Source organism: Canis lupus, chromosome 30 (assembly GCF_048164855.1).
Source record: "Canis lupus baileyi chromosome 30, mCanLup2.hap1, whole genome shotgun sequence".
NCBI classification, from domain to species: domain Eukaryota; kingdom Metazoa; phylum Chordata; class Mammalia; order Carnivora; family Canidae; genus Canis; species Canis lupus.
The window spans coordinates 36,869,209-36,892,358 of NC_132867.1; the positions used below are offsets into that span (position 1 = coordinate 36,869,209).

General features: G+C 43.3%; 2 long non-coding RNA genes across 10 annotated transcripts in view; one reads left to right on the top strand and one right to left on the bottom strand.

The window, feature by feature from the left end:
* LOC140621671 (uncharacterized) overlaps positions 1–20,508 on the top strand; it is a 63,288-nt gene extending 42,780 nt beyond the window's left edge. For 6 of the 9 annotated variants that reach the window (XR_012021443.1, XR_012021441.1, XR_012021445.1 and 3 more), the window contains 3 exons: positions 5,770–6,127; positions 13,546–13,795; positions 14,015–16,525. This is a non-coding gene — a long non-coding RNA (uncharacterized lncRNA). Of the gene's footprint in view, positions 1–5,769; positions 6,128–13,545; positions 13,796–14,014; positions 16,587–20,026 lie in introns of those variants that run through there. The other 3 variants (XR_012021442.1, XR_012021444.1, XR_012021449.1) reach the window with 3 other exon arrangements.
* Positions 7,393–13,029, bottom strand: LOC140621674 (uncharacterized). The gene is made up of 2 exons (XR_012021452.1): positions 11,717–13,029; positions 7,393–10,048 (listed from the first exon to the last, which is right to left on the bottom strand). It is a non-coding gene; the product is annotated as an uncharacterized lncRNA (long non-coding RNA).
* Positions 20,509–23,150: the final 2,642 nt, after the last annotated feature.

A 23,150-nucleotide genomic window follows, 5' to 3' on the forward strand; every position in this document is an offset into this window, starting at 1 on the left:
AGGAAACAGCTGTGACCCAGTAAGTACTTGCTCCTTTGATGAGCTCACTTTGCAAAACAAAGAATCCAGGGATGTGCCGTACAAAGACCCTTATTCACCACACACCTATCCAAGGAAGAAAGACGTGCAGGTTGAGAATTGAGAAGCCCAGCAAAGAAAAGGAAAAGGAAAAGGAAAGAAAAGAAAAAAAAGACGAAGATAAAGGATGCCTCATCCCAGCCATTTCATAGAATTTGAAACATGGCAAGAAAGCTCTTATAATCTGGCTGCATTCAGTGCTGGCAGAGACCAGGAAGATTCATTGGCACATTCCTAACATTTCAGGTGGGGACATGTTTTCTTGATCCTGGACATCCAACCCCCTCAACTACGTGAGCATCCTGCCCTGGAGAACAAAGATGTAGCACCTTCAAAACATAGGGTTAGAGTTCCCCACACTGTGCTTCCCATTAAGTCTGTCTTTGCTTAAATATTTCACAGGCTGAGCACACGCTCTCACATATTCATTCTCACAGTTGAGAGAGAGAGAGAATGGGAGTTCCTATGAGTCATAGAAAATTTGGTTTTTAAAAAAATGGCATCAGGAAGAATCAGTAACACTCAACGCCCACATGTCTCGTCTCTTTAAAGCACATTGGGGGAAATTTTGCTTTTAGTGGTAACTTAACATTCTGTTGCTGCTATATATGTCATTTGCAGCAGAGACAAAATAACTAACAGCCTGGGAAGACTTTTATAGCCTGCCCATCCTTTTTAAGAGATGGCGTGGTCCCAATTTTGACCTCCTTTTTACTACTCTCCTTTCCTTTGGACAAAATCCATGTAATCCTCAGTAATACTAGAACAACTGTGTTACTGCGTATGCACACCTGATTCCCGTGCCTTTTCCATCCCCGACTTTGGCAAAGATCTGTTCGTAGAGGCAGAAAGCCCCTATACCCTTGTCCTGACCTCGTAGTAGCCATGGCCCTCATCCCAACTCAGCCCTCCTGGCATCTCCTGTCTCCTGCCAAGGCTACTGCCTCAAGTCAGGAAGCACTGCAGACCTAATGCCTGCAAACCAAATCCCATAGACAGTTCGAGGGTGTGCTTTGCTTGGGAAACCCAGCTTAAATGGCTTCTGTCTGATTCATCACTCCACCAACACGACACTACACAAAGTCATCTCTCGAGTTCTAAAATGCTTTAAACCTTCCCTTAATTTTAGCATTTATTACCCAACTTACATTACAGCTTTTCATATATGCCTTATCTCTGAATCACACATTCTAGTTTGTCCAAGACAGTCTTAGTTTAGCCTGCCATCAATACAATTCTTTTTCTGTCTTCTTTCTTTCCAGTTTAGAAGAGAAATTACACAGACACCCAATTCACCACCCAAATTTGTCTGTGACCTCCTTGATAACCAGACTCTGTCCTGGTCACCTTGCCATTCTCCAAGGACCTGCATATAGCACCTGAGCCAGGCAGGTGCACTGTACAAACTTGTTGAAAGGAAGAAAGGAAAAAAAGAAGGAGGGAGAGGGGAGTAGAAGAAGAAAGCGCTCTCTCCTACTCCTCTTGCTCAAAATCCAGTCATGTGTCCAATATAAGGAAGAGTATTTGAAAAAACTAGTTGATGAGGCACCTGGATGTCTCAGTTGGTTGAGCATCAACTTTTGGTTTCAGCTCAGGGTCATGATCTTAAGGTCCAGAGATCTCAGGTCAGGCTCTGTGCTTAGTGGAGAGTCTGCTTGAATTTCTCTCTCCTTCCCCCTCTTCCCCTGCCCCCTTGAAATAAATAAATAAAATCTTAAAAATAGAAAAGAAAAAATAACTACTTGAAGAAACAGCATTCTCCCACACTGAAGGTGTGCTCCCATAGGGAAGGATAAAACACAGTGGTTATGACATGAGGCTCTGTAGCTGTATGTCCAGATTCAAATTCTGGTTCTATCATTTACTCTTTATATGACTTTGAACAAACTGACTAACCTTTCTCACCTAAATTTCCTTATGCATATAATGGATGTAGTAAAAGTGCTCCCCATATACATGTGACCAACAAGCATATCACTGGGCATCAGAAAAGTGCATGTCAAAAACACAATGGAAAAAAAAAAGAAAAAAAAACACAATGAAATACCACCTCACACCCACTAGGATGGCTATTATAAAAAAATTTTTTTAAGAAACTGATAATGGCATGTGTTAACCAGGATGTAGAAGAATCTGGAACCCTTGTGCACTACTGGTGGGATTATAAAGTGGTACAACTGTTATAAAACACAACTGTTATAAAACCTCCACAGTATGGAGGTTCCTCAAAAAATTAAACATGGAATTACAATAATATCCAACAACTCCACTGCTGGGTATATGCGCAAAAGAATTTAAAGAGGATCTTTCCTCTGTTCACCCATCTGTACACCCATATTCATAACAGCATTATTCACTAGCCAAGAGATGGAAGCAACTCAAGTATCAGTCAACAGATGAACAGATTTAAAAAATATGGTCTATACAAATAATGGAATAGCATTCAGCCTTAAAAAGGAAGGAAATTTTGTCTCATGCTACAACATGGAAGACATAAAGCTAGGTGAAATAAGCCAGTCATAGAGGAACAAATGCAGCATGATTCCACTGATGGGAGGTATCTAAAGCAGTCAAATTTACGGAGCCAGAAAGTATAATGGTGGCAACCAGCAGTAGTGGAAGGAAGAGAGAGGAACTGTTGTTTAGTGGAGACAGAGTTGCAGATTTGGCAGATGAAAATATCTGGAGATCTGCTTCATAACAGTGTGATTATACTTAACACCATTAAGCTGTACACTTAAAAATGGTTCGGATGGCCCACTTCATGTCATGTGTTTTTTACCACAATAAAAAATAATCATAAAGATGTGCCTTTCCATAGGCTGTTGTATGGATTAAATGGATTCACATGTGAAAAGCCTAGAACACTGGTTGGCACAGTCATAAATGTCATCTTTATTAATGAACCCACATCCTTTGTTCCACACTACATCAATGTGTAGAAATCCTTTTAGGTTTGGGGTCTTTTCTGTCTCATGTATTCTCACTTTTCTATCTCATGTATTACTCTCTAAGCTTTATTTGTCCTATCTACAAATTATTATTAGGTGTCCATCGCACTCAAATAAAAAAGTTATCACTTCCAAACACCACCTTGCCCGAAATTACTGAGTATTCATGGGCCCAAATCATTGAAAGTTAACTTAATTAAAACATGTGGAATATATCCTGTTAAAAAAAATTCTTATTAGGACACTAAAAAATATCACATGAATTTTTAAGAAAAATATTATTTGCAACTTCTTTAATTTCATAAGATACAATTTGAAGTCTCAGATTATTTTCTTTGTCTTGAGTTTTTAATGGCCACCCAATTTATTGAATGGCAGGGGTCTGACTCAGCAGCAGTCGATGTCAAGAAAACACATGAGTGTTTTCAAAGGCAGTGTGATGGGTCTGTCCCGAATCTAACATAGTCAAAGGAAGCATTGAGCCCAGATCACAAAATGTAATGGTCCCTTATTTCTTAGGGACTATTCTGGTCACGACTTTCCAAGAACAATATGGGTAGAAAAAAAACAAATGTCCATAAAAATAAAATCAATATATGATAGCTCAAAAAATATTGTATAAAATGGGTTTTTAAAAAAAGCTAGTTGTGTTTTGTCTGCAAAAAAGACATTTAAGCAGATACGCATTTGAAATGTATGAGAGTCAGCCAAATATTTATCCATCCATTTGTTCGGCTTTAAAATTATTTGATAAAAATTCATTGAAAGATTTCTAGGAACTAGGCACCATGTTAGGTGTTAATTGTACCAGTCATGAGCAGAAACAGCCACCCTACTGTGTTATTCTAGAAGGCAAAAGTTGACATAATGATGGACACCATCTGAGGTCAGTATAAGGAAGCCCCGGCTGACAGAATGAGCCTAAGATGGGAAGGACCATTTAGGGAGGGGGTGATGTCCCCACCCTGGGACTATGCAGGTAGAGACAATATGAGCATTAGGAATGCCAAGAAGAAACTTCTACACTAGGTTCTAATGATCTGGTGTAGATAACAATCTACCTCTCCTCCAACTAGAAACACAATGAGCTCCAGTTTCAGAACACACTGAGTGGAGAATAATTTGGGTATATGATGTCCAAAGAAGTTTCATTTCAGTTAACCCTCTGAGCAAAGACCCAAAATGACTCAGACCTATCTGAAATCTGCAACAAAAATAATCAGCTCCCCTCTGCATGGAAGAATATTGATGACCCATTATTAGAATCTCAATTTTGCTTATGATAGGACAGCATTCACCTAGAGGTCACACCCTCCCCTCTGAAACTTCATTGCAGCTTTGAAAAATATCACAAAGATAACAGCTAAAAATAGCTGGAAGCAACCAAGATGCCCTTTAATAGATGAACAGATAAGCAACCTACAGTATGTCCATAGCATGGAATATTATTTGGCCATGAAAAGAAATGAGCTATTGAACCACAGAAAGATGTAGAGGAAAGTTAAATGTACTAAATGAAAGAAGCCGTCTGAAAAGTACTACATACTGTATAGTCTAACTCTGTGACATTATGGAAAAGGCAAAACCATGGAAACAGGAGCGCCTGGGTGGCTCAGTGGTTGAACATCTGCCTTTGGCTCAGGGCATGATCCCAGATCCTGGCATCGAGTTCCACATCAGCCTTCCTGCATGGAGCCTGCTTCTCCCTCTGACTGTGTATCTGCCTGCCTCTCTGTATCTCTCATGAATAAATAAGTAAAAACTTAAAAAAAAAAAACCCATGGAGATAGTAACAAGGTTGGTGTTTGCTGGGGGTTCAGGGGAAGGAAGGGAGGGGTGAATAGGTGTAACAGGGGATTTTTAGGGTGGTGGAATTGCCCACTAGGATACTGTAATGATACATATATGGCATTACACGTGTCCAATCCTACAGAATAGACAACACAGAGTGAACCTCAATATAAATTATGTACTTTAGTTGGTAATAATGTATATTGGTTCATCAATATAATGAATGCATCACACTTTAAAAAAAAGAAATAAATATTTAAAAATTTAAAGACAATCTATGCTGAGACAGCAAAATATTAATAGATACATAGATAAATAGTAAATAAACAAATGAAAAAAGTCATGAGGAAACTGCGCAGGCATGTCTTCCTTTAAAAAAAATAATTCTCATTTCCAAAATCCAAAAACTATTGCAAAAGAATTCAATGTGGTATTTTCAAAGCATAATTATTGAGTATGAAATACAATGTGAAGATAAACCGCTTTGCATGTTTAGGTAAGGTCAACTGCAGGGCTGATAGCAAGCTGTGGGCGTCTGGAGTCACGTGATGGCGATCCCCTCGGACTGTCACCACATGTGTTCAAACGTGACTGACCCCAGCACGACTCAGGCTGGAATGAGAAACAGGATATGAGCGACCGGGCAAGGGTTCCCCTCTTTGCCAATCACCTGTCCTGCAACATTGGACAACTGGCTTTTACAGGTGTCTATTTTCCCAGGCAAGAAATGGACAGAATAGACCAGCTAGTAGTTTTCACACTGGTTCCCAATGGGAGAGAGCATCTGGGGACAGTGGGCGGGGGGGGCGGACAGTGCAGGGCAGGAGCGCACTGGCTTCCACCAAAAGAGTTCCACTCTATTAGGAGGGGGTATTTATTGGGCTTTTCTGTACAATTTTAGTTATATAAAGGTCTCCTCAAGCTAAATAGTTCTTTTTTTTTTTTTAAGAGACATCTGGTTCCTTTTCCCTGAAGGTATTTGCTCAAGCCAAGGAATGAAGCACCTGTGAGTGAGGAGCAGATGAAAGCTGGAAACATAAAAACTTGAGAGAACCTTTTTTTCATTTTCAAGGGGATTATCGAGGGAGGAATGTACTTTGGCTCCCGTAAGCCCATCCAATATCTGATCTCCCACCTTGGCCACTGCTGCAGTTCTACAGGATGTCATCCAGAGTTCCAACTGCCTAAAGGAAGAAAGAATCCCATCTGGATTACCAGGGGCCCGTGTTTGGAGGGACCAGTGGGCACTATCTGGGTAATCTCCATACTCAGAAGGAAACAAATGTTTCTTCCAGGTTATTTACCAGGTAATAAGACAAACTAACAAAAAGAACAGAGGCAAATCCCCACGATGGTTTACCGACAAGAATCATGGACCCTTAAGTCATAAGAGCCCTAAATGAGGAAGGAAATAAAGCCACAGAGGGAAAGATACTGCAGCATGCCATGCAATGGGAGGCACATCTGTAACCCAAAGCTGGTCCTGCCAGTGATGATCTATTCTAAGCAAAGATCTAAATGAAGATCCTTTTGCTCAGTCACCAGCTTATCTTTGCTTGCTGGTTGGTGTAAAAAGCATCTCAAAATCCTTACCTTCCTGGACTTAACAGTGAAGGAAGACCCAAGACAACAGCATGCTTGGAAGGAGCCAGTTCAGCTGGAGCCTGTCAGCCCAGCACCCCCAAGGGTCCTCCTCTGCCCTGAGAGGTCACCCAAAGTGTCCCCACCCCACCCAGAGAGGAGATGCCAGTCCTGCAGGGGAGCAGAGGGCAGTCTTATTGATAAGTACCTAGAAAACTAAGGCAACACCCACATCCCAGTTATTAAATCTGGGAAAAGAAAATGTCACCACAGCACATCATGCAGCTCACCTCTTACATTTATATAGTTATAATAATGTTAGAAGTGAACATTAATCTCACTGACATTTTTGCTTAACTACTCTGGAAGAATGGAGGAATGGAGAATGGAGGGAGGGGAGTAAACTCAACTCTCCTCTTCCTTAATAGAAAATCAATAATATCCAGATTGAAAGCTCAAGAAGAAGCGCCAGGAGCCCAGGACTTATAAATATGGACAGAAGAACAGCCAAGAACAGCTAAGGGAAGCTGGAAGGCAAAGAACGAGCACTTTTCATTATAAGCCCCGAAATACTATTTAACTTTATGCATATGTATTATGTTGAGAAAAAAAAAACAGCAATTAAAGTAGAAAACTGATAAAGGACATAAGAGGCCTTCAGAGTGAATAAACTCAATACTTGATGGGTGTTGTGTGGGAGATTTCTATGGATGGGTGAGAGCCCAGAGAGACATAAAACTTGGTCCTGTAGCACTGCCACTTGCTCCTGGCCAGGGCTGTCTCATTTGCCCAGTGTCTGACCAAAGCTCCATGGGGAGAAACTGGCACCAAATACATTTGTCTTCATGATTTTAGGAGCACGCTCATTTGTTTATTTAGGTCATGTCACAATACCAAAAAACTAAGCAAAACCCCAACAGCCCCATGTGCCTGTTTGGTACTGTACAAACCTCTTCCCCAAGTCCACGGGCAAATTCTTTTCATCCTTCGCCTTTCAGAAGCCTTGAAGCTTAAAGTGTAAATTAGTTTAAGAAGAAAAACCTTCTGAACGATAAGGTGGCAGTGTATATAGCAAGAGACTAAGACACATACCTCGATCACACAATTCCACTTCCAAGAATGTACCCTAGTCTTTGGAAAACTGTGGAGAATGATTTGTAGCCATGATTTCCAACCCTACAGGCATGTGAGAATACGGACTTCTAGGCTTCACCATCAAGAGAGCCTGATGTAACTGGTCTGTGATGGGTCCTGGGCACCCATATCCTGCAGTCAAGATAGAGAACTCTGGGATCATAATACAACAGAAAACACTCTAAATACTCAATGGAAAGGACGGGTTAAATCCATCACACTAGAACCCCACAATGGAATCCCAAACAATCTTAAAATAATGTGGCAGAAGGAAGATATTTCATTAAACATATTTATTGAGATGGACAGATATTTATAATGTGTTATTAATAAAAAAAACACCAGGTTATATAAACTTTGTAAATGTGATATGATCTACTTTTGGAAAAAGAGTATCTATAAAAGAATCGCCACTATTGTAGAATTAAATGCACCATTGTCAGTAGCCATAATGTCTGAGTGTGGAAAGATTTAAATATTTTTGCTTATGTGTGTGTTCTAATATTTCCACAATGAACAAAGTATTACAGATACCACCCTCTCAAGTTCCAAAATGCCCAGACATACCTCTTGTAAGCTTTAAACATTTTAATGCTGTTCATCTAGATTTCAGCTCACACCACCTCTGCTATAACCAATAAACCCACACACACATCCCCAGCCTTTTCCCGGGGCACTCCACTGCCTGCCAAGTCTCCAGGGTGGAAAAACAGCCCCTGGGTTTCAGCTTTCCTTTGCAGGTAACAAAGTTCGGCTGCCTGAAATCCAAACTATTCTGGTAACTTTGTTGTACTCACTGACCTTCTAAATTCAAAAAAAAAAAATTTTTTTTTCAAAAAGAAACCCATAAAATTTAATTTAATTAACTAATTAATTCACTAATTAATTCCAACTCTGAGGCTCGAGAAGGGAGCACCTAGATTTGGGACTGTGAGAAAGACAATGCGGAAATCCCAAACACACCCCCGATCCCTCCCATTTCCAGCCCCACTGCATCATTCACCATCACTGGTGGAAGATGCTGGAGCACTGGGGATACAGGGGTAGGTAGGAAGAACTGGTCCTAATAGACATTGGGAACATACACGCAGTTTCTTAAGAAGCTTGCAACAGGAGAAAGGGGCTGAGTTTCAGACCACTGAGAGGGAACAGAGCCTTGTGTTCTTAGCAAAGATGGCAGGCTTCCATTGCCTCTATCCTTCGCTGTAACCACCTGATGCCCACTCTCTGCCCGAAGCCCCTTCTTGGTTCCTTACATCAGAGCTGTCCACCAAAAAGAACCAAGCTGCGGTGTTTCAAAGAGTTATCTTCAGAAGCTTTTGAAACTTAAGATAAAAGCCATCCAGGAATTACAACCAAACCCCAAATATGAGGCTTTGGGTTCATATTTGAGAAGAAGGCTTTCACACGTGGCCCAGTTTAAACAGCCTACTCCCCAGGTCCTGCCTTTTTGCCACCCTAGTAGCAATCAGGCGGGACACCGGAGCAAGCAGGAAATCTAAAATTAGGTTTGACTACCTATAATGGAGGATTTATGGGATGGTTTAATTAGCAGTCTCAGGATGAAAACCCAAAGTGGAAGAAGGAGAAACATCTTTGTGGACATACCCAGTGGGCCTGCATGCACTCCGTGAACCTCACCTACAGCCAGGGAAGATGCAGGAAGGCAGAGGGACAGGGCAAGGACGCACTTCTTCCTTCTCCTAAGCTTGACACATGCCACATCCAATGGTGCAGTGGCCCTGGTCCCTTTACTTAAAAGGCAAACGGAGGTCTTGACACCACACAAAGAAACTAGGTGTTCTGAAGAACAGAAGAACCGGTTCGGTTGAATCCCCTCCTGAAATATTCTAAACCACAAGAACAATGCTCCAAAGGTCAAAAGAAGATTCTCCTGGACCACAACGTGTTGGTGAGTGTTGCCATTGCACCTGTGCTTTGCCATTTTCAGTACCTGGCAAGATCCTTCGAAAACTCCCAGAGTACCATTTTTGGGGAGCAATGTTAAAGACTAATTAAACTATGTGTTAACATAAATTCCATGTGTTCAGAGAGTTTTCAAGAAAATATGAGAAAAAAAACAAAGGGCTTGAGCCTGTGTGGGCAGGGGACGGAGACAGGATAACCAACTCTGTCCCCTGAAGTGGGGACCCACAGCTGAGTGCCCAGAGAAACCACTCACGGGTAGCGGTTTGGAAAGCAGGGGTCACTGGAGACTGGCATGACCACCCACAGTCCCCTTCTGTGCTCCCCTCGACAAAAGTTAGTGAGCCTGGACATCTCCCCTACAAGTGTTCCCAGCCAAGCTCTCTCCCCTCTCCGGGTGGCATCCCTGGACCCAGCAGGGAGTCGGAGATGCCAGCCTGAATCAGGGCCAAGCCAGAAAGAGAAATGAAAAAGCAGGGGCTGTGCTGTGGTTGGCTTCTTTTCCAGCGAAAAATATGGCTCCAGTTAGCAGGGCGGCTTTCTCTCTGCAAATCGACGTGACAATATTCCTATGAGTAGAAGAGTCCCTTGAAAAGAAACGTTGCATTTATTACAACACACAACAAAACCGGAGGACATCGTTGCTTTAAAAAAAAATCTTATTTTCTTAAAGGAGATTTCAACTTTCCATGGCAAAAGCACTTTCCAAGGTCCCTCTTGAGAAGGCTGGTATTTAGATGTGGTTTCTTAGCATACTGGAGCCTTCCTGGACATGGAACAGCAGGTGCCTCGGCCTATAGAAATCCCTTATAAGGAGATCAGCACAGAACAGTCCTTTTCTTTTTTAAAAAATATTCTATTTATTTATTCATGACAGACACAGGGAGAGAGAGAGAGAGGCAGAGACACAGGCAGAGGGAGAAGCAGGCTCCATGCAGGGAGCCCGACGTGGGACTCGATCCCGGGTCTCCAGAATCACACCTCGGGCTGAAGGCAGCGCTAAACCACTGAGCCACCCAGGATGCCCAAACAGTCCTTTTCTACATGAGTAATTAGCAGGAGGGTAAAATTCAGTATGACTCGGGTCCTCCTCAGACTTCTTTGAATGTGGTCTAGAAAGAGAGAGTTTAACCTTAACTCTAAGGCTCTGGTCACACGGTTATCATAATACAGGATTATTACAATATATGTGTTATAATGTAATATACATACACATAACCCATGTAATATTATATGTAAGAGCTTACATCTATTAAAAGATTTGGAGAGGAAAAATGCCACATAGAAATCATATTGAATAAAATAGAGCCAAGTGGGAAGCCTGGGTGGCTCAGCGGTTGAGCATCCCTCTTCAGCTCAGGTTGTGACCCTGGGGTCCTGGGATCGAGTCCCACGTTGGGCTCCCCGCAGGGAGCCTGCTTCTCCCTCTGCCTGTGTCTCTGCCTCTCTTTCTGTGTGTCTCATGAATAAACAAATAAAATCTTTAAAAAATAAATAAAAATAAATAAAACAGAGCCAAGCAGTGAAATAAGCCTGAAATGACCTAGGAAAGGAAACAGTGTTTGATATTTACTCTGTCTGGATACAGACGTGGATGGACTTTGTGTCATCATTGACTCTGGTTCGTTAGGATCATCAGCGTTTTCTAAGTTCCTGGGCTGTTTTATGGTCAAAAGGCCCAATTATTAAGTTTGAAGAGAATTCCCCAGAAAGAGCCCAGCAAAGTAAGTGTCAGCTATTGTCGTAGAAGAGGAGATCTCATCTACAGTATAGATGAGCCTATACTATAAGCAAACATCATAGGTAAGTGTTCAGGCACACATTGTGCTATGTCATCTAACCCGACCTGATTACCAAAAAGAAAAAAAAAGAAAAAAGAAAAAAAAAAGAATGAAACACCAGATACCAATGTGATCTTACTACGATGGCATCCACTGTGTGAGGAGTCACCTCATAAAGAGGTATTTTTAGTGATTTTTAAGGGCAAGTATTCAGAAAAGTCCAAATCTCTGCTCCATGTGACCATGACCTAGCACTTGGTCACCCTGCTGCTAATTATCCAAATTCTGACTGCAGGTCACCGCTGACTCAAGCTCATGTCTGTCTGTAAGGCATTAAAAAGAAGCCATGTGGGAAGAAGAAGAGGGGAAAGTTTAAGGAGAGGGAGCTCTCCTAACCAGCCAGCGCTTGCTTGGAGTTAAGCACCCCTTCCAAGGCAGGCAACAAAGACAAAAAGAATCCTGGAAAAAACGTACCTTTCACATTCCAAGGAGCGGGCACAGATGGCCCCGGGGGCGGGTGGAGGGAGCCACAGGGCTCTGCAGGGCAGCTGGGAGATGCTCGTGCATAACCACTTGGATCTCCTGCCTCAGATGCAAGCAAGCTGCCTTGTGATGTTCCAGAAGGAAGTGTACCAGCAGAAAATACCATAACACTTCCTCTGCCACGAGCTGGAGGTAAGCATTTAAGGGAGAGACTTCATCCGTGCGCCTTCCTCACTCCAGGAACGTCGTCTCCCATTTGGCCCTTCTAGAAGATCATCGGGGACTGTGCAGCCCTCAGCGGAGAACAAGAGGGTTATTTGTGGGGCTGCTCCTGGGGAGGAGAGACTCAAATGCAGCGCTAGATTCTTCCCAAGCCGTGCTGGTTTCACAACACACATTTCTCTCCCTGCCTAAGAATCTGGCTTTTCCCTCGTGAACTTTTTTTCCTATTTTCGGGATGGTTGGGTCACTTCTAGTAACTGTGCTTGAGCGGAGCTGTCAGCCTCGGGCGTGGGCGGGCCCTTCCGACTCTGGTCTGCCTCACGGGACACTCACCCTCCGTCTCTGAGTCAGTTGCCTTTTCATGGAAATACTATTCAATGATCATTTTCATAAAAATTTGTGCTGGCGCGGTTTTGTTGCTCTTGACGCTGGCCCAAGTGTTTTTCTCTTCTGATTGATTTTTGGTCTAAACTCAGCATGTCTTTTTTGGTTGTTTATTTTTTAATATATTTCCATTTTTACTGGAGGGGAAACATTAGCGTCAATGTGATCCAGCTGCACCAGATCGGCCACACGACCCGCATTTATACATCCAAGAGGACGGGAAAAGGCTGTCCGCAGAAGCCGGAGGGCTGCTCCTGCCCGGACTCCGAAGGGAAGGCAGCCCTGCCAGTGGCTACCACACTAGGGGCCACTGGCCCCTGTCGACTTGTTTTTGCAGCGTGGGTGTTTCGGCAGCCCCTCCGATCTTGTACACCCAAGTCTGATCAGAATCCTCCCTCCGGGGCACCTGGGTGGCTCAGTGGTTGAGCATTGCCTCCAGCTCAGGGCGTGATCCCTGGGTCCTAGGGTCCTGTCCTGCATCGGGCTCCCCGCAGGGAGCCGGCTTCTCCCTCTGCCTGTGTCTCTGCCTCTCTCTGTGTCTCCAGTGAATAAATAAATAAAATCTTAAAAAAAAAAAAAAAAGAATTCTACCACCTTTTCGCATGTGGAAAGAACGTGTGGGTCCAGAGTTTGCAGGTTTAATGGAGCCCTCTGGGAAAGGGAGCCGTCAATTGCTTTTTGCTTTATCGCTATCCGTTCTCAGGCCACGCTCCCAGACAGATGCCCTCTCTTCTCCTAAGCCGAATCTTTTTCAAAGCTAAGCACGGGCACTGTGTACGTAAGCCATGTGTTCCCAAAGAGGCTAAAATCAGTTCTCGGAGGATGAGAAAAAGTCTTCACTCTTTTCTTGTATAAAGTACAGACTACACCTGAATGTAGATAGACATATAAATGTATAATGTGAAATTCCTAAACAGATAGGGTATCTGTGCTGTTAGATTAGTACATGGGAGAAGGAGGATTTGGGGGAAAATGGTTGAAAAGACTCCACCTGCAGTGGATTGGTCAGGAAAAATAGTTGAAAACACTAATTTAAGCCTAAGGGTAACTGCATCACAAAACGTTGTCTCTTCGCCACTTGTTAAGCACCGAAGCCTCAGTGATAAAGTAAATGCTGTCTGCACTTACTCGCATCTGTTTAGGATGTCCCCATCGTTATTCCCGTGAGAGCAATGCTACCCTGACAGGCTCTTTTTTTTTTTTTTTCCTGACAGGCTCTTCAACCAACGACTCACACACACACACATCACCCCTTGCTTTAGAAGCCAGTGGGTGTCGAGCAGAAGAAACAAAACCAGAGAGAAACAAAAAAATAAATAAAAAATAAAAAAGGACAGAAATAGGAGTGAACGATCTGAGACAAATGAAGCTGAGGAGTGTACTTATTCAAAAACATCAACCTATTTTTTTTTTAAGTGTCTACCAACCGAAGATTTCTCAGGACATCGTTTCATTCCATATTAAGTAAGTATCCAGGGAGCAATCTTTGCCTTGCCTGAGTCTGTTATGAATCTTGCTTATTCCAGAAGGGAAGCATGCATTTAACTTTCTCAAATACATGATATGCAATTCTTATTTCACTTGCTTGGAGCAAAGACTAAAAACTAGTGTTCAATCTTGTTCTCCGTGCCAGTGCAAACATAACGAATCCTGATCCTCATTTCCACTACTTCTTTAATCTAGGGTGGACCAGAATTTATTCTCCACCTCTCAGGACCCAGCTTGTATTTCCAACAGCACCAGCCGTGATGCTGCCGCACGTCTTCCTGACCTGAACTGGCCATGCTCTTGCCAGAGAAAGAAATGGAGTCGTTTTACCCATGATCTCTGAAGTTATGTACACCAGCATCACAGGCTATAGAAATAACATTGCGACGAACTCAAATGGTAATTTACGGAGCACGGACAGTGAGTGGAGCGTGTTTTCTGTCCTAAAAATCCCAGTCTAGGGCAGACTTATGAATAATTTTAAAAAATCAGGAAGTCTGTGAAAATCCCCCCACTGTCTTATAAAGACTGCAGGGTGCTCATCAAATCTCCTAAGACCTCTGGGTCCCTCCCCCTCTGAGGAGGTCCCTGGACCTGACTCCTAATGGCCAAAGCCAAGGAACGCAGGCACCTGCCTCCAGCAAATCCACTCCGATTCCCTCTCATTCCCAGACACAAATTTCCATGAAAACCAGACACAGGACAGAAAGCAGAGCAGGATATTCCAAAATCGCTTCAGATCTGCAGCCTGATTTCATTAGACTCGCCGGCTTGTTTCTTTTAGCCCTTGTGTGTGCCCACGGCAGGTGAAATTTCGCTGGCGCTGCCGTCTATCTACAACATCCATGCCGTCCATACACTTACGGAGACCAGGCTCTTGCAGGAGAGATAGGAGACTGTGATGCCGAGGGGGACACGTATCTGTCCAGAGGTCAGCAGGAGGAGGGAGGCACTAGGCGATGCTCAGAATCCTTGACGAGGTGGGTCTACGGGGTGCCACTTGTCATGTCGCTGAACCCACCCCCACAGCCCTATAGCATATGAAAGCCTGAAGGGAAAAACTCCATAGTTGTCGTTATTAATCCAAGTCTAACTAAATACAGCCGCTTCCAAGAGCACATGTTGGCCATTTCACACCACAGACACCGAACCTGAGAAGCCTGTGGGGAACCCACTGGGGGTGGGGCCCTTCTCTCACCTTCTTCCTGCCACAGCAGCACCCACCGGCTGACAATCCCACATTCGACACTTTGTCACCAAGGTCTTCCCGGATGAAGTGGCAAGGACCCAGCGCAGGAGCGACTGGACATCAACCCTGCCTTGGGAGCCACCCGGCCAGCCTAAAGCTCTGCTTGCCAGCGATGACACGGATTTTCCTCCAAGATCTTAAGCACATGTGGCTTACATCAATGTGGTCTCGTATCCACTCTCTGTTGAGACCACTTGCCTCGCACATTCTCATATTTACACATGTTCACTGAACGTAACCCCAAGTGAATTATTTAAGAAGCCTTAATGTGCTTCAGACTTCGCAAATATAATTTAGACCTTAAATTAAATTTGTACTCCCCTGGGAAACCGGTAGGTTGAACGCGGCCTACGGCATCCAGTGGACGGCAGTAGCCCCAGAAGGGAATTTCAGTTTACCTCCGGGAGGATCTCACCTGGTGGCCCATGCTCCGTGTTGAACGGAACGGGATTCGACTGCAAAATGGGATTTGTTGCCCACATCTGAAAGCAGCGGAGCCGACCGAGCGTGAGATAAGTATTCTTGCTTTTTTGTTTGTCCCCCGATGGCCTTCACAACGGAGCATCCCAGCAACCAGAGATGTGCTACTAGTATAGACGAGAACACACAGCCCCGTTTGTCAGTTTTGAGGCTTGGGGGTTTTTAAATATAAATCCCAATATTCTCTTTCCCCTGTGTTCGGTTGCCAATAACTGAACAAATGAGGTGTTAAATTTGACACAGTGATTAGATTTGAGAAAAGCCACATGCATCCATTCCACTTAACGCAGTTTTGTTTTGTCTTCTGTTTCTTTACAGTAAGCATTGCCCACTGGGAAAAATACAGCAGAATAGGGACAGTGAAATTCCCTTATCATGCACTAGTGATAATGAAAGCAAACCATTTACAAGGAAGCACAGACTAGGAGTTTGCTGCTGCAGACCAGGCACTAGAACTGAAAACAAATTTCTTATTCAGGGAAATGCGAATGAGGAAGATCTACAGTGGGGGTCTTTTACTTTGCATAAAAATTAAATTAAATCTGAACTCTAAAGCACGCATAAGGTAAAGAGCTAAGTTATTCAAAGACTCATCACACACAGCACATTGATAATAACAAGTAGCATATGAACCACACACGACTGACTTCATAAGACTTTGCCATGAGCTGGTGCGTTACTTAAGAGGGAGAGGCCTGTGTTAGTGGAACCTGCCATTACCAAATTGTGTGAATACGTGCTCTTGAAAGTTAATCCTGCAACAATCCATCTCACTGATGTTCTTTCCAGCACCTCAAGAATGCTATCCTTCAAAATGATAAAGTGCATTATTCTCAAGAAACTGTCCACCGGCAAAACAAGAAATTTGTCATCATGCTGGAATTATCTTTAAATAAGGGAATATTCAAGTAAGAATTTTTTTACTCATGAAGTTGTCAGAGCATGATTCCAATAAAAGCAGCACTACTCGTTCGTTACCAGGCATGCAAAGCCTCAGCCTGAAAGCAGAGATTTTATTTTGCTCTTTAAAAGCATGAAGTGAGTCAACAGGAAATTATATATACATTTTCCCTCCAATTTGAAAACTGCAAATTTAGTACTGAATATGTCATGCTAGCACTCAATGTTTTACTGCTATCATATCTGGTTCCACAGTGATATTCTGGGTGAGATCCAAAGGAGACACAAAGTCACAAAATTCTACTCCTGTGATCGAGTTTTATAATGGATTTCATGGTTACTGATTATATCAAATATGAATCCAAAGATTCGTATCCAAAGATTCTAAACCTGCACTAATAATACAGTAGCCACTACACACACGCGGCCACTGAGCCCTTGAAACACGGTCAGTCCAGACAGAGATGTGCTGTAAGTGCAAACCCCACACTGGATTTGGAAGATCTAATATAAAAAATAATAATATTAAATATCCCACCAATCTTTATATGCATTACACTTGAAACGATAATATTTTGGACATGTTGCGTTACATGAAACAGATTATTAAAATTAATTTAACTGGGGTTTTTTTTCTTTCTTTTTTTTAAAGATTTTATTTCTTTATTTGAGAGAGAGAGAGAGAGAGCACAAGCAGGAGGCAGGGGCAGAGGGAAAAACAGAACTCAATCCCAGGACCCCGGGATCATGAGCTGAGTGGAAGGCAGACGCTCAACTGACTGAACCACCCAGGAGCCCCTCCTTTTCTTCTTAATGGAAAATTTTAAATGAGCCATGAGACTTGCACTCTATTTTCTCTGCCCAGCACTGCCCAGCACTCCTGACTCCACCTCTGCATCACCCTGCTCCCTCCTTGTCACCTCTATAAGTGGGCCCTCTGCTCCATCCAACCAAGAGGATTCCGGACACCAGAGCCTCTTGCACAGATTCCAGGACTTGGTTCTGCAAGTCCTTACCTAACTCTGGCCTTAACACTCCCAAGCCTCACTCTGCTATTCTGGAAAATGGGAGGATTAAGGGACCCTCCTTGAAAGAGCCGTGGTGAGCGGGGCAACACATGCCCCAGGCCTGCCCCATCCCTGATGCAGTCACTGTCCCTCAATCAGCCAAAAACCACATTCTCCCTTTCCTATTGCAAGATCCTCTCCTCCCTACCTCTTAACTTCACACTTGGGATATTGAAGTTAAGTGTCTAGGTTGGTCCCTCCAAAACCTGAGAGGGTTGGGTAGCCCTTGTGCTACAGGACCCAGCTCCTGGGTAACACTTCCACGGCTCCAAGCACCAACAGTGCCTGACTCCCCTGCCCTCCTGCCCCCTGCCACCTGTCAGGTCAGCCCCCTGACCCAACACCAGGTATGGCATGGGGACATGGTACAGCCCCAATGCCTCATCCTTCGGGCAGCACTCTCTTCCCATGGTACAGTTTAGATCATTCTTTGATTATATGATTTTTATATGATGGACTATTTTATTTATACTGTACCTTGCTCCAAAAAGAAAAAAAAAAGATTTGAACTCATCTACAAGGATATATGCAATATAAAAAGGCTTTTAAAAACTCAAAAGTAGATGCAAAATAAATACTAAAGATGGAGCTAAAGAGAAACAAGAGTAAGAACACAGCGGGTAGCTAAGGCCGTGGGAGCCCAGCAGGTGGGCAGTGGGGGCCCTCCCTGTGCTGGAGCCAGGCCATCCAGCCAAAGGCTCCCACAAGTACTCCTGATGCTGAGACTAAAAAAGTTCTCCCACCAGTCTGTAGGAGATAATGGGCTGTGTGATGGGATAGCAAGCTTGCCCAGTGTGTTGCATGGGCGGTTGCTGCTGTGGCCCCCAAATAGCACTTGACGTAGACACTCCATAGGGGCCACTGCCTCGGCCAGCATACAGTGTTGGGGGGGGCGCCCTACCTCACCATAACACCCATCACACCGGCCTGGTCTGAGCAGCTGGCATTACTGAATGAGCCACTTTTGTTAGCATATGAAGTCACTCCCTCTCTAGATCCCATGGCTCCAGGCTTCACTCCCCTTCTAGATCCCATGGCATGTGCCTTCCCCACCCCACCCCACCCCCGCCTTATTCCCTTTCTAAATTTCAACTTCCTTAAGGTATAACCTGAGGCTTCCCCACAGAGCCCTGCACAGCATCTTGCACAGAATATAAGGCAATAACACAGGCTAAAAGGCAGCTTGCCATACTCTGATACACTCTGCACTTTCTAGTCTCTCTTCCTGTACTTGTCTCTCTGTGACCCAGAATGCCCTTCCTCTGCTGGAGTCCTGAACCTTCACAACCTGGATCAAATCTGACCACAGACCAGTCTCTGCCCTATCAGCATTCCCAGCATTCTTGGGCATGCCACTTGTCTTGCATTAATTTCCACCTGCAGATATTTATCCCAAGGACGCTGCTTTCAGAGTGAATGCTATTAGCTATTTGGAGTAGAAAGGGCTAGAGTTTGTTTACATGTTGTCAGTACGACTGATTGAAAAAAGAATAATTCAGGCAGGTCACTAAATTGTGGGAGTCAGACAAGTGAATAGGTGAGCTCCACACTGGACTTTTCTGGCTTTCCCCCCATTAAAGTTGCAGCTGTCTTTCCAGACTCTAGACATATCCAGAGCCTTCACAGCCCCTAACCAACCCATGTTCCCCACACCTCTCTGTGGCCAGTGCTCTCAGGCAACAGGTGATCAAGAAATTTCAATTGAGGGACGCCTGTGTGGCTCAGTGGTTGAGCACCTGCCTTTGGCTCAGGGTGTGATCCCAGAGTCCTGGGATTGAGCCCCACATCGGGCTCCCTGCGAGAAGCTTGCTTCTCCCTCTAATAAATAAAATCTTAAAAAAAAAAGAAATTTTGATTGAGAAATGTGTTCCCAGGTTGCTTAAAATTAATAAAGGAAATATAACACGATTGAATGCTGAGCTTTTGCAAAGAAAAAGTTTATACTGAAGCCAACTGTAGTTATAAATATGTTATTAATAGGCACACAAATGTAACCCCTTCTCTGCCTCCTGGTAGCTTACCATGGGGTCTACATACTTATGGGAAGATTTTATTTTATTTTAATTATTTATTTGTTTATTTATTCATTTATTTGAGAGAGAGCTCGCAGGAGTGGGGGTGAGGGGCAGAGGGAGGAGAATCTCAAGCAGACTCCCCACTGAGCAAAAGCGGGACTCGGGGCTCCATCTCAATACCCCGAGATCATAACCTGAGCCGAAACCAAGAGTCAGACACCCAACTGACTGAACCACGGGGGTGCCCCGGGGATGATTTCATGGACGTACCTCTGGTTTTTGGTACGGAGTATTTGGGAGGAACTGTCCTTGTGGGACATTCTGTTTGACCACCTGTGTTTAGAAGCCTTCGGAAATTGCAAAAATAAATCCGAATTTATCATACCAACCATACGACGGTCAGCCACCTCCCAACTAACAGTCTCAGCCATGAAATCCTCCCATTTTTGATACTTTGAGCAACAATCAGTAATCTATTCCTCTGCCTCCACAACAGGGACTTTCGGCTGGGCTTCAGAACTTGCAACAAATATCGGTCATATGCTAACATAAGGTGCCTTCTCCAGACAAGACCCGGGATATTCCCCAGGACTTGATCTTTATTGTCATGACTTCTATTTTAGAACTCCGAAGAGAAGTGCATTTTCCTGCCAGGGTCAAACAGACTAGAAAGTACTTTTCGATACTGAAGAAGCAAATTTTCCTCCACTTTTGCTTATCCTGTCATCTTGCCGCTGAATCTTGCACTGCAAAAAGAGCAAGCCTTGCACAAGACGAGTTTAAATTCTGTGCAATTAGAAACCCAGATTTGTAAATCTGGCAGCAGGCTCACATCAGCTTTGTGAGGTTGGATATAATTTTAATGAGAACGCATTCGAAGGATGAGATCTTCTTATGAACGTTCCTGAGCAGGCTAGTCAGTTTGTTTTCTATGTGTTTTTATCTCACTTCCTAATAAAAGAAACTTCAGCTTTCTCATACATTTCACTTAAAAGTTTTATGTTGAGATTGTAAGTGTAAGTGGCTTGTGTTTCCAAACACTTTATTTTACTAGCACTTACTTTAGTTACTATTTATACCAGATCTGTGTAGGCCCAAGCGAGGATCCCAAAGTCTACCTTGTTCCCTCCTGGGGTCCAAAGCTTCACTTAACAGATGGGGCCGCAGTGGTCCCTTCCCCACCCCACCCCACCCCCATGATGGCTTCTTCTAATCCCTCTCCGATGCCTGAGATCCTCATTCATCCTGGCCTCAAGCAAATTTCCAGCCTCAGGGACGCACAGAGGAGGGAACAGCACTTTTCCCATTGCCAATTCCAACCAATTTATTCTGTTAAGGCAATGGGCCATGAACAGATAGGGTAAGACCTTGGGTTTCCCCTATTGTTCCAGAGGGTACTGAATCTGATGCCCATCTTAGTTCAGAACGACACTGGCGAATCCATCTCCACAAAGCAGTTTATGACTACATCCAAGGTGGTTACACAAACTGCCCTGCCTGGGACACAGAAGAATGTGCACAGTCCGATTCAGCCTTTCGTTGACTTTGCAACTTTCATGGACTTAGTAAGCCCCAAGAATCCATAACGCACACTTCCACTCCATCACAGAGAAAATGAATCTCCCCACCGGGATGGAGATTCATGTAACAGAAATATGGCAACAATGGTACATTGCCAAACAGGGCTTACCTCCTTTGCTCCTCTGCACCCAGAACGAGAAACAAGCACCCGTCTTCACTTTTAAATTAAGATTTGGGAGCCCTTGCCGAACCCTTAATTAAGTGAAAATTAGAGTTTCCTGCTATTAAAAGTAAAATGTGGCCATACATGAGCCTGTATTTCGTATTCATTGGAGAGATGCTTTTCTCCCCCTTCCAGAGGGAATAATTATTGGAATAATATTATTCCTAAAGGGAATATCATATGAGACACCAGTATGTATGAAAACCTCATTCCCACTAAAGCAATTCAAAATTATAGTGTATGTTTTAAAAAGAAGGAGCCACAGATCTAGTTTTTTAAAACCTTTAGACATGCTAGCAGTTTGTCCTAGATCATATCTCACGTCTAGTTCTCTAAGATTATAATCGAAGACTGATAGATTAATTCAAAGGGCTTATTATACACACTTTAAGGATATTTCAGTCTTGACACACATAGAAAAACGTCACATAATAAAACTTCTTTGCACACACTTCTGAGCATACACTGAGTCAAGGTAACTGAACCCCTTACTTTCATTGTCAAATTACTATTTCTCATACGCAATCAGGGTCTTCCAGATTATGACATGTCACTATAAAAATAGAAGAACTTAAAAGTTAGTTTAAATCTAAAACTCAGACCCAGTGCTCCATTCTTAGACGCACCCTTTAATTTCTTGGTGTTGTCTACATTTTACTTACACTTAAATTTAGCAAAGTAATTTTAGATCATCCGCCTTCACTACCTTCACTAGATTTGCAATGTTACAAACATGAAGCATTGAATCCTCTCTCCTTTAAATGCCAAAATGTTACAAATAAAAGGTAAAATTAAAAGCGGACAATTCCCCCGGCTCTTTTGAAAAACTGATTCTGAGGCTCCTCCAATGATTGGAAACCCCTGTTGTTTATCTACAGAACACCTCTGATCCAATAAATGTGACGTGTATATTGACAATGCAAAATGCACAACTAATTAATTGACTGCTAACAAGCTGCTAGAAGTGCAAAGAAGCACTGGGGAGATCATCCTGAGCCGCAACAATACAGAGGGATGCCTGGTCAACCTCATGCCTGAGCAATCACCAATTATCACCATGACTTACAAAGTCCCCCCAACACCCCAACTGGCGCTGCTATAGCCAAGTATCCAAACAGCCTGAAATTGTGCCCAAAATATTTGACTATTCCTATTGTGTCAGCTTGCTTTTCTTACAAATGTCATTCCAGAGTTTTTAAGACAGTTTCAAATTCAAGGTGTGGATCATAAACAATTGCTGTATTTTGAAGGACTATGTTCCCCCTGGGAAAGCCCAAGAAGCCTTATACGGAAAGGGGAAAGAAAACAGAACCCCTTTGGTTTTCTCCTCATTGGAAAAGCTTGCCTGGAAAGCAAAAGGGTGATGAAGCCAGGAGGTGACCTTTGTCTCTTTACCCTCGTTTAGAGAGAGCAACTCCCACCATAAACGGAGCAGCATCAAAAGGCTGCGATTTTGCTCATGATGACTTAAGTTACCTTGACCACATCTTGCTTCCCTGGCTCCGTAAGTCTCATTAGAAACATGCAGGTGTCTCTATGTCAACACCTCCTGAATGGAGTTCTATGAAATAGCAGGCAGCACTGACATTTATTCAACATGACAATGTCTCCCCACCACTCCATATCATATGACTGACGCTGACCTGCTATCCTTTTTCACTAGCGAGTAGGGAAAGCCTTTAGAAACATTAGCTCCTCTGTCTTGCGAAGAAATAAATGCCTCTTTTATTATTTTACGTTCTTGTTGTTTAAGGATAACTAACTGGGAAAAAAATCAGAGCTAATATTAATTTTAGGAAAAAAGGTTGAGAGCTTTCTAGTATTTATTTATCTATAACATGATATATTCTATATATGCACAGAATACGTATAATAT